The 11,906-nt window shown below is 37.0% G+C and overlaps 1 protein-coding gene across 1 annotated transcript in view; it reads left to right on the forward strand.

Moving 5' to 3' along the window:
* The window catches only part of LOC132104829 (uncharacterized), a 163,301-nt gene that overhangs the window by 91,345 nt on the left and 60,050 nt on the right, over positions 1 to 11,906 (forward strand). The window lies entirely within an intron of this gene.

Raw genomic sequence — 11,906 nt, forward strand, 5'->3', positions numbered from 1 at the left:
TGAGGAACCATTACAGTTTTTAAAAAGCATGCACAAAACCAGAGGGGATGGCTCCCATAACTGTAGCAAATTCTTTTGGGGTTATTGGTATTTGGTATTTGGAAAGAAATTCAGAGTACCTGAACAAAAGACCTTCCTCATTAAACAATTGCTCCACCAAAATTAAACCATTACTGAACCAACTATCATAAAACAAAGACTTATTCTTGAATAAAATGTTCTTATTGTTCCAAATAAAACATCTTTGTGGTGAAAAGTAATGCGCATAAATTAGTGCCCATGCTAAGAGAAGCTGTCGATGAAAGTTGGAAAGTTTGATCGGGAGTTTGGATATATCATAATCACACATTAAGAGAAAATTAAGGCCACCAAGTTGTGAAAACACTAATTGAGGAAAAACATTCCAAATAGAAGATGGTTGGGCTAGATATTGGTTCAGCCAATTAATTTTGAAAGTATTGTTGAGAGAATCAAAATCAATAAAGTTCAGACCACCGTTATTATACCCATTTAATATGACTGATTTTCTCAAGTAATGAGATTTATTTTTCCATAGGAATTTTATTAGAACCTCATTAATTAATTTAGATGTGGGCCTATCCACAAAAAGAGATTGAGCTGCATAGGCCAAACGAGACAAACCCTCTGCCTTAGCGAGCAGTGTTCTGCCTTTTAGTGACAGATCCCTTTGTAACCAACAATTAATTTTTTTTTGTGTTTGGATAATAATAGGTTTGAAGTTTGCTGAACACCTACATTCATCTTTAGTAATTAATATACCAAGATATGTTACGTATTGTTTAGGTATTTTAATAAGATAGACAGCCTACGTTACCAAAAATACGTTGCACCTACAGCTAAACTAACGCGATCGTTTATAAAGGTGTTTGAACAGCAAAACACATCCACTTGCACATATTTGACAATCGGAATATCACATATATCCTGCTATAGCTAACAAATTTGTGAAGTTTTGAATAAAAAAGGAAATAAAAGCAGATCATCAGTCATTCAGCGCTATTGTGGATGCGGTGTGACAAGCAATGAATGGCGCGTCTCCATGGGAACCATAGAGTAGGCCTAATGCTACGATCAATAACGGTAGCCTTGAAATACTTTTAAACTTACGTTTGAAAATGTTAAGTAATGCTTACATTTAAATGTGTCTTTGTTTTGTTTTGAGTGTATGGTCAATATATAAACGAAATTAAAAAGATGGGCACAACACCTGTTTGTCGCGCCCCACTTGTCATGTCTCTATTCCCTACACTTTGAGAAACGCTGAACAAACTTAACAGCTAACTTAGCAATAGGTGTAACTCCGTTTGGTCAGGATTTTTCTTTTCTTTTTTTTTTTGGCTGGTGTCGACCAACAATGAAAAATCGTTGTCTGGCTGCCTTTCAGTGTCCTTTCCATCTTTCCGTCAGCTTTCTCCAACCATTCATCCCATCGACTGCGCGAAAGATGGTAGAGAAAGCGGGTTGGGTCATACCAAATAGTCGATGCGGTGGGCAGGGGGTACATTACAGATTATTTAAAATATGATACTATCTTTCTTTCTGGCAAATTAAATTAATAAAGAAAATGAACTAAAGTATTCATTTTCATATTTCATATTTACTTTAATTTGAATGATGTGATGATATTGGGGGGGTTATATTAGCTGGATCTGATTTTTGAGGGGGTCATGACCCCCGTAACCCCCGTGCAAATTACGCGCATGTGTGTGTTATAAAGCACTTTTATTGTGGCAGAGAGCGTTGAGCTCAAGTGCTAGCATCTTACTGGTAATGCTGACAAAATTATAGCAAAATAAGATATTAGTGTTTTGTTGCAACTATATTTATTTTCTTGGATAGAAATCTTGTAGAAAAAAATTATGTACATTTTTTTACAAAATGCAAGCTTTGGGATATGCATCACATCAATGGTGACAATGAAAACAAAAAAGGCTGGAAAATAAGGATAATTTTGTGCTATGAAGCGGTTTAGCATGTCACCATTGTTGTGATGCATATCCACAATCTTGATGTCTGTGTTTGAGTACATGATGCTTTTACTCAAAATATTTAAATTATATGCATTTTGTCCATCTTCAAAAATAAGCAAAGACATAAAAGAGACGTATCTTTGCCCAGTGGGTAGACTAATTTATAGTGCTTAGAACAGCAGAAAAGCACTTTATAAATGTAATGAATACTACCACTAAAAATATTATTATTATTAAAGCAGAGCCTCAAGTAAATTACAATATTTTGTTTAGAGATCATGTATCATGAGATGATACATGATATATGAGAAGCTTTTTCAATTTATTACTCAGAACAACTTAGAATAGCCTACAACAATTTTCTTTAAGTGCTCATTTAAGTACAGCAGGTAAGCACAGCAGGATGCAGGAAATGGTTGAGTATTCATTTAGGTGTAAAATACCTTTATTGTAATGCCATTTATAGTCCATTTATAGTCTTTACATAGTAGCTTGGCTCCTTAAATGTTTAAAAAACAGCTAATTTCAAGACACTGACGTCTGGTCGTCACGTGGGTCACCCGCAGAGTAAAGGGGCGGTCACACTAGACTTTAAACGTGCGAAATTATTTCGGACTCCGCTGCGAATATGGGTGGGAGCAAGATAAAACAGTCTCTCCTCAATTATCACAAAATGGATTAATATGTGCTTGTACTGTGTATTCTGCGACAGCGTCAAAAGCATCTTATTATATTGTATTCTCTGCATCTCTCTCTATATAAATATATACACCCTAAGCAATAAAATATTATAAAATGTCCTCATTCAAATGTACCATCTGTTCCTGTTTCCACTGACACTGCGAACCATGCAGCTTCTATTTTTTATTTTATTTTTATAATCTTTTAAATATGTATTATATAAAATAGGACGCTGCGCTACAGCTAAAGTTATATAGCGCTTCCTTCATTTTTGAATTTCTGTACAGAGAGGTCACGCTGTGATGTATCGATCTTCTACTGCTCCCACATGTTCACGTGATGCGAATTCGCAGGTCAGAGTTCACCAAACTTGAACTTTGGAATGCAGAGAAAATGCGAAATTTTTCGCATGAGCTTGCGTTTCCATTCTGACGCATTCGCATGCGTATTAATGGAAGTCAATGGAACGAAAAGTGCAGTGTGACCGCGCCATAAGACGCTCAAAGCTCGGATAGACATTCGGTTTGACGTTTGATCGGTCGATCAGTCGTTCGATTTTGGCACGATGTGCGCACCATAATGAGGCACCCTGCGAATCATCAAAACAAAAAGGACAACTTGACCCAACTTCCGTGTGCTTATCAGCGCCATGAAAGCTAAGTAGAAGTAGGGTTGCTACCCATCCCTTATAATACAGAATTGTTCCGTATTTGAGGATAAAATAGCTTGTCCCATTTTGAATCAATACGGGACGGTGTTTGTCCCGTATTTTCAGAGTTGTCTTCAATGTAGCATCTCAGGCAGATCATCCCACCGGCATTCTGTGAAGACTCGTCCTATTCAGCCCCTGATTGGGTAATACTCGCTGCCATCGTTGGATTGATTGGTTTGTTTCAGGTTCATGGCCAATCATAGTAAGAGGAGGGAGGGTCTCTTGGCAGAGAGTCGATTTTTGAAAGAATGGCGGAGGCTTATCCATATACCCCCCTGAAACAAAAGAGGATGCAATAGTACCAGGGGGGCAGGGTTTCATATTTTTTTGAAGCACCCCTGGGCGCCACCATTGGCTAGTGGACCCCACCTGCTGTTAGCATTCCATTGACTCCCATTCATTTTGGCGTCACTTTGACAGCGAATAACTTTTCATCTGAGGCGTTTGAAGACTCCATTTGTCCATTGTTTCTAAAAAAAACATGAAAATGTATAAAAGGCCCCATTGCCTTGTATCTTATGTTATGTTCCCGTAAAAGCAGTTTTTGTAAAAAATAGGCTAACGATTGTGTCATAACCTGCGCCTCTCTGTAGCACAGTAGAGAAATTACTGTTTGGACAGGAGGAGTGGCTCGAAGACAATCTTTTACTGTCTCTGAGGCTATCGGGGGGACGTGGAGGCATGAAGTCAAGGGAGATAATTAATCAGAATACTTACCAAAATTAGCTCCTGTTCACACTCGCCTTCTGTGGAAGATTCAGTGGGTGATTCAGATTTCTCTTGGCACAGCGATTAGAAGACTTACGGGTTGCTCACGTAACATCTACGTCATCAAGCTCAGTTTGAGTCTGCGCAGTACAGTCGACCCCCAGAAGTGCGTGCTTTTAATTGACTTCATTTGTCTCCATTGAATCCAATGGGGTCGCTGTTTCCATTTCTTTTACTTTCTATCCTCAAGATTCGCGTTTCTCATTCAAAACATGCATCACCGGGAATACGGCATTTCGCAATCTCTGACGAAACCGACGAGAGCCAATGAGCGTTTGATATCGCTGCCATAAATCTTGTTGTAAAATTTCTTAACGGCACACATATCACCAATGAATGTGGTTTGAATTTGGATCTGTTCCTCACAGCAAGTATCAAATGGATACAGGATTTAAATAAAAATAAAATACTTTCATGATCATTTTATTTAATGCTTGTGCATGACAGCATACTAATAAAAATGATGTGCAAACTATAATTAAGTGCAGTTTAATGCATTTGACTGATTTGCTTAATTTTGAAATTATATGTTTCATTCTGTTTTGACTTGGCATTTCAAAGACTACATTTTAACAATACTACACTTCTTTAAAATGTACGTGATCATTTAATCATTATCATGCAATATTGTATTTATCTTGTTTATCATGGGTCACATAATATGCTGCCAGATCTTAGCCTGATTTTGGCCACGTATCACTGGACTGATCTGGGCCACACTCCTCCCGTCAACTATCGGGCCTCATGTTGTTTGCTGGATCCCCGCCGTGCCGTCATTGCCACACATGGCCCAGCTCTGGCTGAAAGGGTACATGCCATTGCCGACAGGAGGCCAGCAGTGCCACCTTCAGGCCACATGTGGGCCAAGTCCGTTTGCTATGTGGGTGCCTGCAGACAGCAACATAAGCCGTGTTTCCACTATCGAGCTTAAGCCGGGCGTGCTAGTGCGTGCCAGGGCCAGTCGCGTTTCCACTGTCACTTCCGGGGCTTGATCATGCCTCGCTGGGGCTTCCTCGGGGCCAACGGCCAGGATTTTTGGGCCCGACGAAAACCTTGGGCCAAAGCGGGCCAGCTGGGGCTAGAGGAGGGGTTATGTACAAAGGCGGAGTTTCTCCGCGTCTAGAGAGCTCAGCACTGCAGATCATTTCAGAAAGATAACAGCTTTAACACCGGTATTAAAGATTTTTTAAAATAAGTTGAGCTCAAAACTCACTCTTAGTTAGCAGCAAGTGTTTGAAATAACTTGATCCGATGTGGATGATAATCACTAAAGGCAGAAATATTTATAAGCGATGTAACAGACTATGCACGCTAAACATTATCGTTACCATAGTAAACATGGTAAATATGATCACTTGAAGAAATCAGACGTCAGCTTCTTATTCTCTAACACAATCGTGTATTTATTTAGTAACTTATATTATCTGTCACAAGATCGTCTAGAGAGTTTAGCTCACGTTGCCTATCATAAAAAAATAATGTTTTTGTTCGGGAGCTTTTACAAAAATAGAGACATTATCATTCATTCTAAATGTGACGTATAGGCTACTGTGGCTAATAAACAGAAACAGACTCGACTGAATAAGCAGGCTATTTTCATAAGCGTTAAAAATAAATAAATAAAATAGAAATAAGTGTATTTATGTGTGATTAATTTTGAGTCCTGATAAATTAAATCAATATGATCAATGTATCACTTATACTATAGTTAAAACATTGATGTTTTTGAATTTGAATATATAACAAAGCATGCAAACAAACTGACGCTTTTATCATGTTCGTGTGTGATCGCGCATGTTCCAGTGACTTATTTCTTAGTTTTCTGATAAATTCTCTCTGTTGGTGAAATGATGAGGTTGCATGACGTTGTTCTGAAAGGCGTGTAAAGGGCATGTTTTAGTGACGCGCAGCCGAGCTTCAGGCCCTGACTGTGGAAACCCTGCGCTATTCTGGCCTCGGTGCTACTGGCCCGAGTCTATGAGCCCCGCCCGGCCCGCACTGGCCCGACAGTGGAAATGCGGCTATTGTGTTGGCCCAGATCAGGCCCACATCTTGCCTGCGTGAAATCCATGCGGGCCAGATCTGGGCCAAAACTACATTGTAAAAAATCCAACTCACAAAAAGTTAGACTAATGATTATATTTTAGTTAATTGGACAATTAAATGCAAAAATGTTGGCATAACTAGTGAAAAGACGTTGGTTCAACAATCGTTGGACCAACCTAGAATTGATTGTAAATTCAATTTGTAAATTCAAGTTAAAAAGTATGCAAGTTGGGTTGGAGGTTGGAGCATGCGCACTGTAACGACCATGAAATTGGCGCATGTGCAATGAAGCGCGCCAACACCGAACTGACAATGTCAACTGTGGTGGATACGGTGAATAAGCTAAAACCACAAAAGGTCGGCGTACTCCTTTAACTTGCACTTATATTGCCTGTTTTGTAACATGTTTTGTGTTAACAATTTAAAATGTTTAACATAGAACATTTAAAGTATTTAGGACCGGTTGAATGAGATAATACATTGAATGTTTTTTTTTTTTTCAGTTTTTTGTTACTTTTTTTTAAGAATGAGTATGCCTTAAGTTACCAATGTGTTGCTGCTGGTTTGAATTAAAACCTGGACCAAAATATAAAGCATGTAGTAGTTTTTTTAACCTTGTGATGCTGTTTAAAAACACATTTTTAGTCAACTGAACATACTTTATTAAGTCAAGTGAAACTAACATTAAAAGTTGAAATTACATAACAAAAGTTTTTTTAACTATAAAAACTCAATCAGCTGAACAAAAGATCTTAAGTTGAGAGACATGTGACCTTTCTCAGTGAATTGAGTTAAGTGAACTAATTTGTTTAAAAGTTGAGTAAACTCAAAAAAGCTTTGCAGCAAATTACCTTGTAATTTTAAGTTAAGTCAACTTTTCTTTTTTTACAGTGACTTGCTGTCTGGCAAATATTTTATCCAAACTCTGTGTTCACGCCACCTTATACAATTACTAAAGTTCATTAGCAGTTAATATTTTTTTGAAAACATGTTTTAAAGTCAATCTCAATAAACATTCATTTGAAAATGAAAGTAACAGCATTTATTGTCAGCAAAATTAATACATTATTGCTAACTATATGAAAGACTGCATCTGAAGGACAAACCAGTCAAACAGACTGTTCAGCTGTGACAGCGTCTGCTGAACATTGAGCTGTACTCCGCTTTATCTTTTCTTTTTCAGTTTTATTTTTATGCTTAATTGCCTAAAAAATCCGGGTTGCAAACCTATCTACATAAAGTGACCTTGTTCAAAACAATAAACTACATAAAATCAAACCTTTGTAAGATATCAGTCCGCATTTAAACTGCTGTGTGTGTATTTTGTAGTTTTTCATATGCTATTATTCAAGTAAGCTCCAAACCACCTGCAGTTCAAATTGTAATCCAAAAAAAGGACGCAGCAAACCAGTGTAACTTACCTGAGCTCGGTCTTGGCTAAAGCTGATGCACATCACCGTCTCCTTCATTATGAAATAAAACATAAAAGCAAAAAATGATTAGTTGTGGCTCCAGGGCCGGCCCCATGCATCACAGCCCATTTCACCTTGTCATTGTGTTCATGATTTAGCATATATATATATATATATATACACACACACTACAGCAGAACTGTTTCCAACACTCATAATAAATCATCATATTAGAATGATTTCTAAAGGATCATGTGATAGACCGGATGTCACATGTGACACTGAAGAATGGAGTAATGATGCTGAAAATTCAGCTTTGCATCACAGAAATAAATGATAATTTAAAGTATAATAAATTGAAAACAAATTATTTTAAATTGTAATAATATATCACAATATTACATTTTTTTTCTGTATTTTTGATCAAATAAATGCAGGCTTGATGAGCAGAAGAAACTTCTTTCAAAAACATTAAAAATAGTAATGTTTCCAAACTTTTGGCCTGTACTGTATCCCCCCAAAACTGCACAACTGTAGAGTAAAACATTAATAAAAAAGTGATAATAAAAAATGCGTCTTAAAACTGACATGATTGTACAAAATCAGTCTGGGGACTCAGAACTCAGAACAACTGCTAACATTAAGTTTAAGGTAAAAATAACTGCCATGAAATTATAGTATCTTACTCCTATGCAATAAATTGTTCATTCACTACATCTCTTTACCTCTGTCTTTATCCTCTTCTCTTCTTTTTGGCACTGTATCTATCGCAGACTATGCTCATTTATAATGTGTCATGTAAATTCGGCCTTCCGTCACAATCAGGAAACTTTCACCGTGTCTAGAACTGGCGCGAGCTGCCAGGCCGTTTCTACGAGCTGTGTGTTAACAAAAGCAGTGCTGTCTACATTGGATGCGGCGTCGGGCACGCTACACAACAAATTACCAACAACTGATCGTGCGCGCGCTCTGTTTCTGACGCACTTCAAGCACTCGATGGGCGGGGGAAGATTGAAGAGCCGGTGTTGTACCGAAATCTGACTCCCCGGACAAATCGCACTCCCCTTCGCGTGCACGCGCGTCACACAGTTGAACGCAGCGCTTGCAGTTAAACCTTCAGCGGTTTATTATAAGCCTTTTATTGATCGTTTTTTCCACAGTTGGCACCAAGAACTAACATAGAAGCGTTGTCTGATTAACAAACAGCTAACGGATGCAAAAACGCCGACTGGAGAAGGTCGTCAACGGAATTAAACCGCAATTTCCAAAGTAAAAGTGCAAGTTTTACACTTAAATTATTAACTGCACCAACTTTATCATCTCGCAATGCTCTTCCTATAAAACCTGCTTTTCATTTAAACTGATATTTAATCACATTTTGTTAAACTAGGATGAATTTAGTTAGAATTTAGTTCTCGTAAAAAATAATATGTATTATTAATAATAATATCTAAGGTATTATTATTATCACGCAATATTTATTGTACGATCAGTATTTATTATTTGACAGTGCCTTTGCATCTTGCCCTACAGACTGTGTGATGTGCAAAAAACATTTGACTGTAGCTCCAACAGGACAGGTTTGGTGGGGGGAGTGTGATTTTCACAGCACTAATATTGCACCTGATATTGATGATTCTTCTGCACAATCTGACTTTGCTGCAGTCTGGAATTGAACTACTGGTTTCGTCTGGTCAGAGGAGAACTGCCCCCTCAACTGAGCCTGGTTTCTCCCAAGGTTTTTTTCTCCATTCTGTCACCGATGGAGTTTCGGTTCCTTGCCGCTGTCGCCTCTGGCTTGCTTAGTTGGGGACACTTCATCTACAGCGATATCGTTGACTTGATTGCAAATAAATGCACAGACACTATTTAACTGAACAGAGATGACATCACTGAATTCAATGATGAACTGCCTTTAACTATCATTTTGCATTATTGACACTGTTTTCCTAATGAATGTTGTTCAGTTGCTTTGACACAATCTTTTTTGTTGAATGCGCTATATAAATAAAGGTGACTTGACTTGACAGAGAAACCAAATTTATACTCATTTTGAGACTAGACAAATACAATCAGCAAGGCTGATAAACCCTGTGTTTATTTAGTAGTTTCTGTAAATAGCTGTGGGGTAGCAGGCAGCTGCGTGTGCAAAAGATAACTCATTCAGGTGTATGTGCACTTACTGAGAGGCTGCTCTTTTTTGTCCAATTGAGGCTCTCAAGACTCTCTGTTCATGTGATACATAACGACTCTTTTCAGGGATACTGGTCAACACAAGTATTTTGACATTATGTTCTGTGCATGTGTCCGTTTTAACCTCCATAAAATGCAAAATTGACTCTTTTTTTGCGTTCACACTGTGAGGCGCAGCAGAGTGCTTGTAGTGAGCACACAAAACCGTGCAAGAGTTAACGGAGTTCATTCTTCTTTTGCTTAATTTTTTTATGTAGCTTTGCTGTTACATTTAACAAGGTATTTGTCCCTTCAAGCTGGAGAAGGAGCAAAAGAGAAATCAATTAGTTGTTGGTGGGCTGCCTGGTTCTCTGCTTGTCCATGTGAGGCTCTCTCTTAATGTGACATGTTCATGTTCCTTTTTATTTTATTTTATAAATTTGGTTTCACTGTGACCTTTTTAACCTGTATTAGTGGGGGGAGTATAATTGCTGTGAAAATCCCACTCCCCCCACCAAACCTTTCCTGTTGGAGCTACAGTCAAATGTTTTTGCACACACAGTCTGTAGGGCAAGATGTGACATCAGCATAAATTTGGTTTCACTGTGACCTTGTTAACCTGTATTGGGAGTGTACTCTGGAATGTATGTACTAATGCCACGTAGCTTTGAAAAATTAACAGTCTACAAAAATGTTTTAGTAAATCGCTAGTTATTCTATATTATCATCAAATACCTCAATCTCTTTGTTCACTTGTTTTTATTAAATTAATACTGGTTTTGTATTTATACGTTTTTTTTTTTGTGAATAAGTTTATCAATATTTAACATCATTATAGTGTTCTTTAATGTTTTACCAGGACATTTGTTTTGAAATTTTGAACTTTTCATTTGTGGTGTTCCTGGTCAAAAAAATGTCTGGCCTTCAGAAATTGCTTAAAAATCTCCCATTATGCTACATTATCATCAATTACTGGATTCTGTCTTTTTGTCAACTTGTTTGCTTTCATTTAGGACTGGTTTTGTATTTTTTTTTTGGTCATATTGTTCGAATGCCCCATTAATCATAAAGGAAATATGAACATTTTCCAAAAAATGAGACATAATGTGTGAGCCAAGTCAGTAGGTGTCAGTCCAGTGTAATAACATTAAATAGTATTTTCAGGGGAAAAAATCCTTTTGACCCGAACACAAGAGATAATTTATAATAAAAATATTAATTGTATATTTATTATTTTCAGTATTCAAGAATGACAGCAATGGTGTTGTATTTTTTAAATCAGCAGTAGGGTCATCAAATTATTTAAATAGAAAAATAAAGGTTTTGTTTGGGTCATACTAAATGGTACTTTTGTCAAAGTAATTTTAAAAATCATTTCAACCATAAACAGTGTGTACAGTACAGTACTCGGTGAACTCAAACAACGTTCTTCGCAAACAAAACAAACAAAATTAAACAAAGTAATAGGAGATAAGACAAAATGTACTAGATCATAAGAGGACTATACGATACAACAACATTTATGAGACCAGTACACAAATACAAAGGCACTGTCAAATAAATACTGATCGTACAATAAATATTTTATGATAATAATAATAATACCTTAGATATTATTAAATTCAAGGCATTGATGTTTGCCTTCAAAAATACCACTGGCTCTTCACCCCTTTACCTAAATTCATTACTTCAGACTTATGTGCCTCTAGAAGCTTGTGTTCTGCAAGTGAACGTCACTTGATTGTTCATCCCAAAGAAGCACAAAGTCACTTTTACGGACTTTTAAATTAAATGTTCCTCCTGGTGGAATGACCTCCCCAACTCAATCCGAGCAGCTGAGTCCTTAGCCATCTTCAAGAATCGACTTAAAACACATCTCTTCCATCTTTATTTGACCCTCTAACTTTAGCACTCACTATTCTAATTCTATTCTTAAAAAAAAAATCTAACTACCTTTCTAATCTTGTTGTATTCTATCTTTTTTCTTTTCATATATATATATATATATATATATATATATATATATAAACTCTAATAGCGTGCTCTATTCTTTTTCTATCGGTTTTCTTTTTATTTATTATATTATTTAAAAGCCCTTGCGACGTGTACTGTTTAACCTAACTG

The sequence above is a fragment of the Carassius carassius genome, chromosome 25 (genome assembly GCF_963082965.1).
Source record: "Carassius carassius chromosome 25, fCarCar2.1, whole genome shotgun sequence".
Lineage (NCBI taxonomy): Eukaryota > Metazoa > Chordata > Actinopteri > Cypriniformes > Cyprinidae > Carassius > Carassius carassius.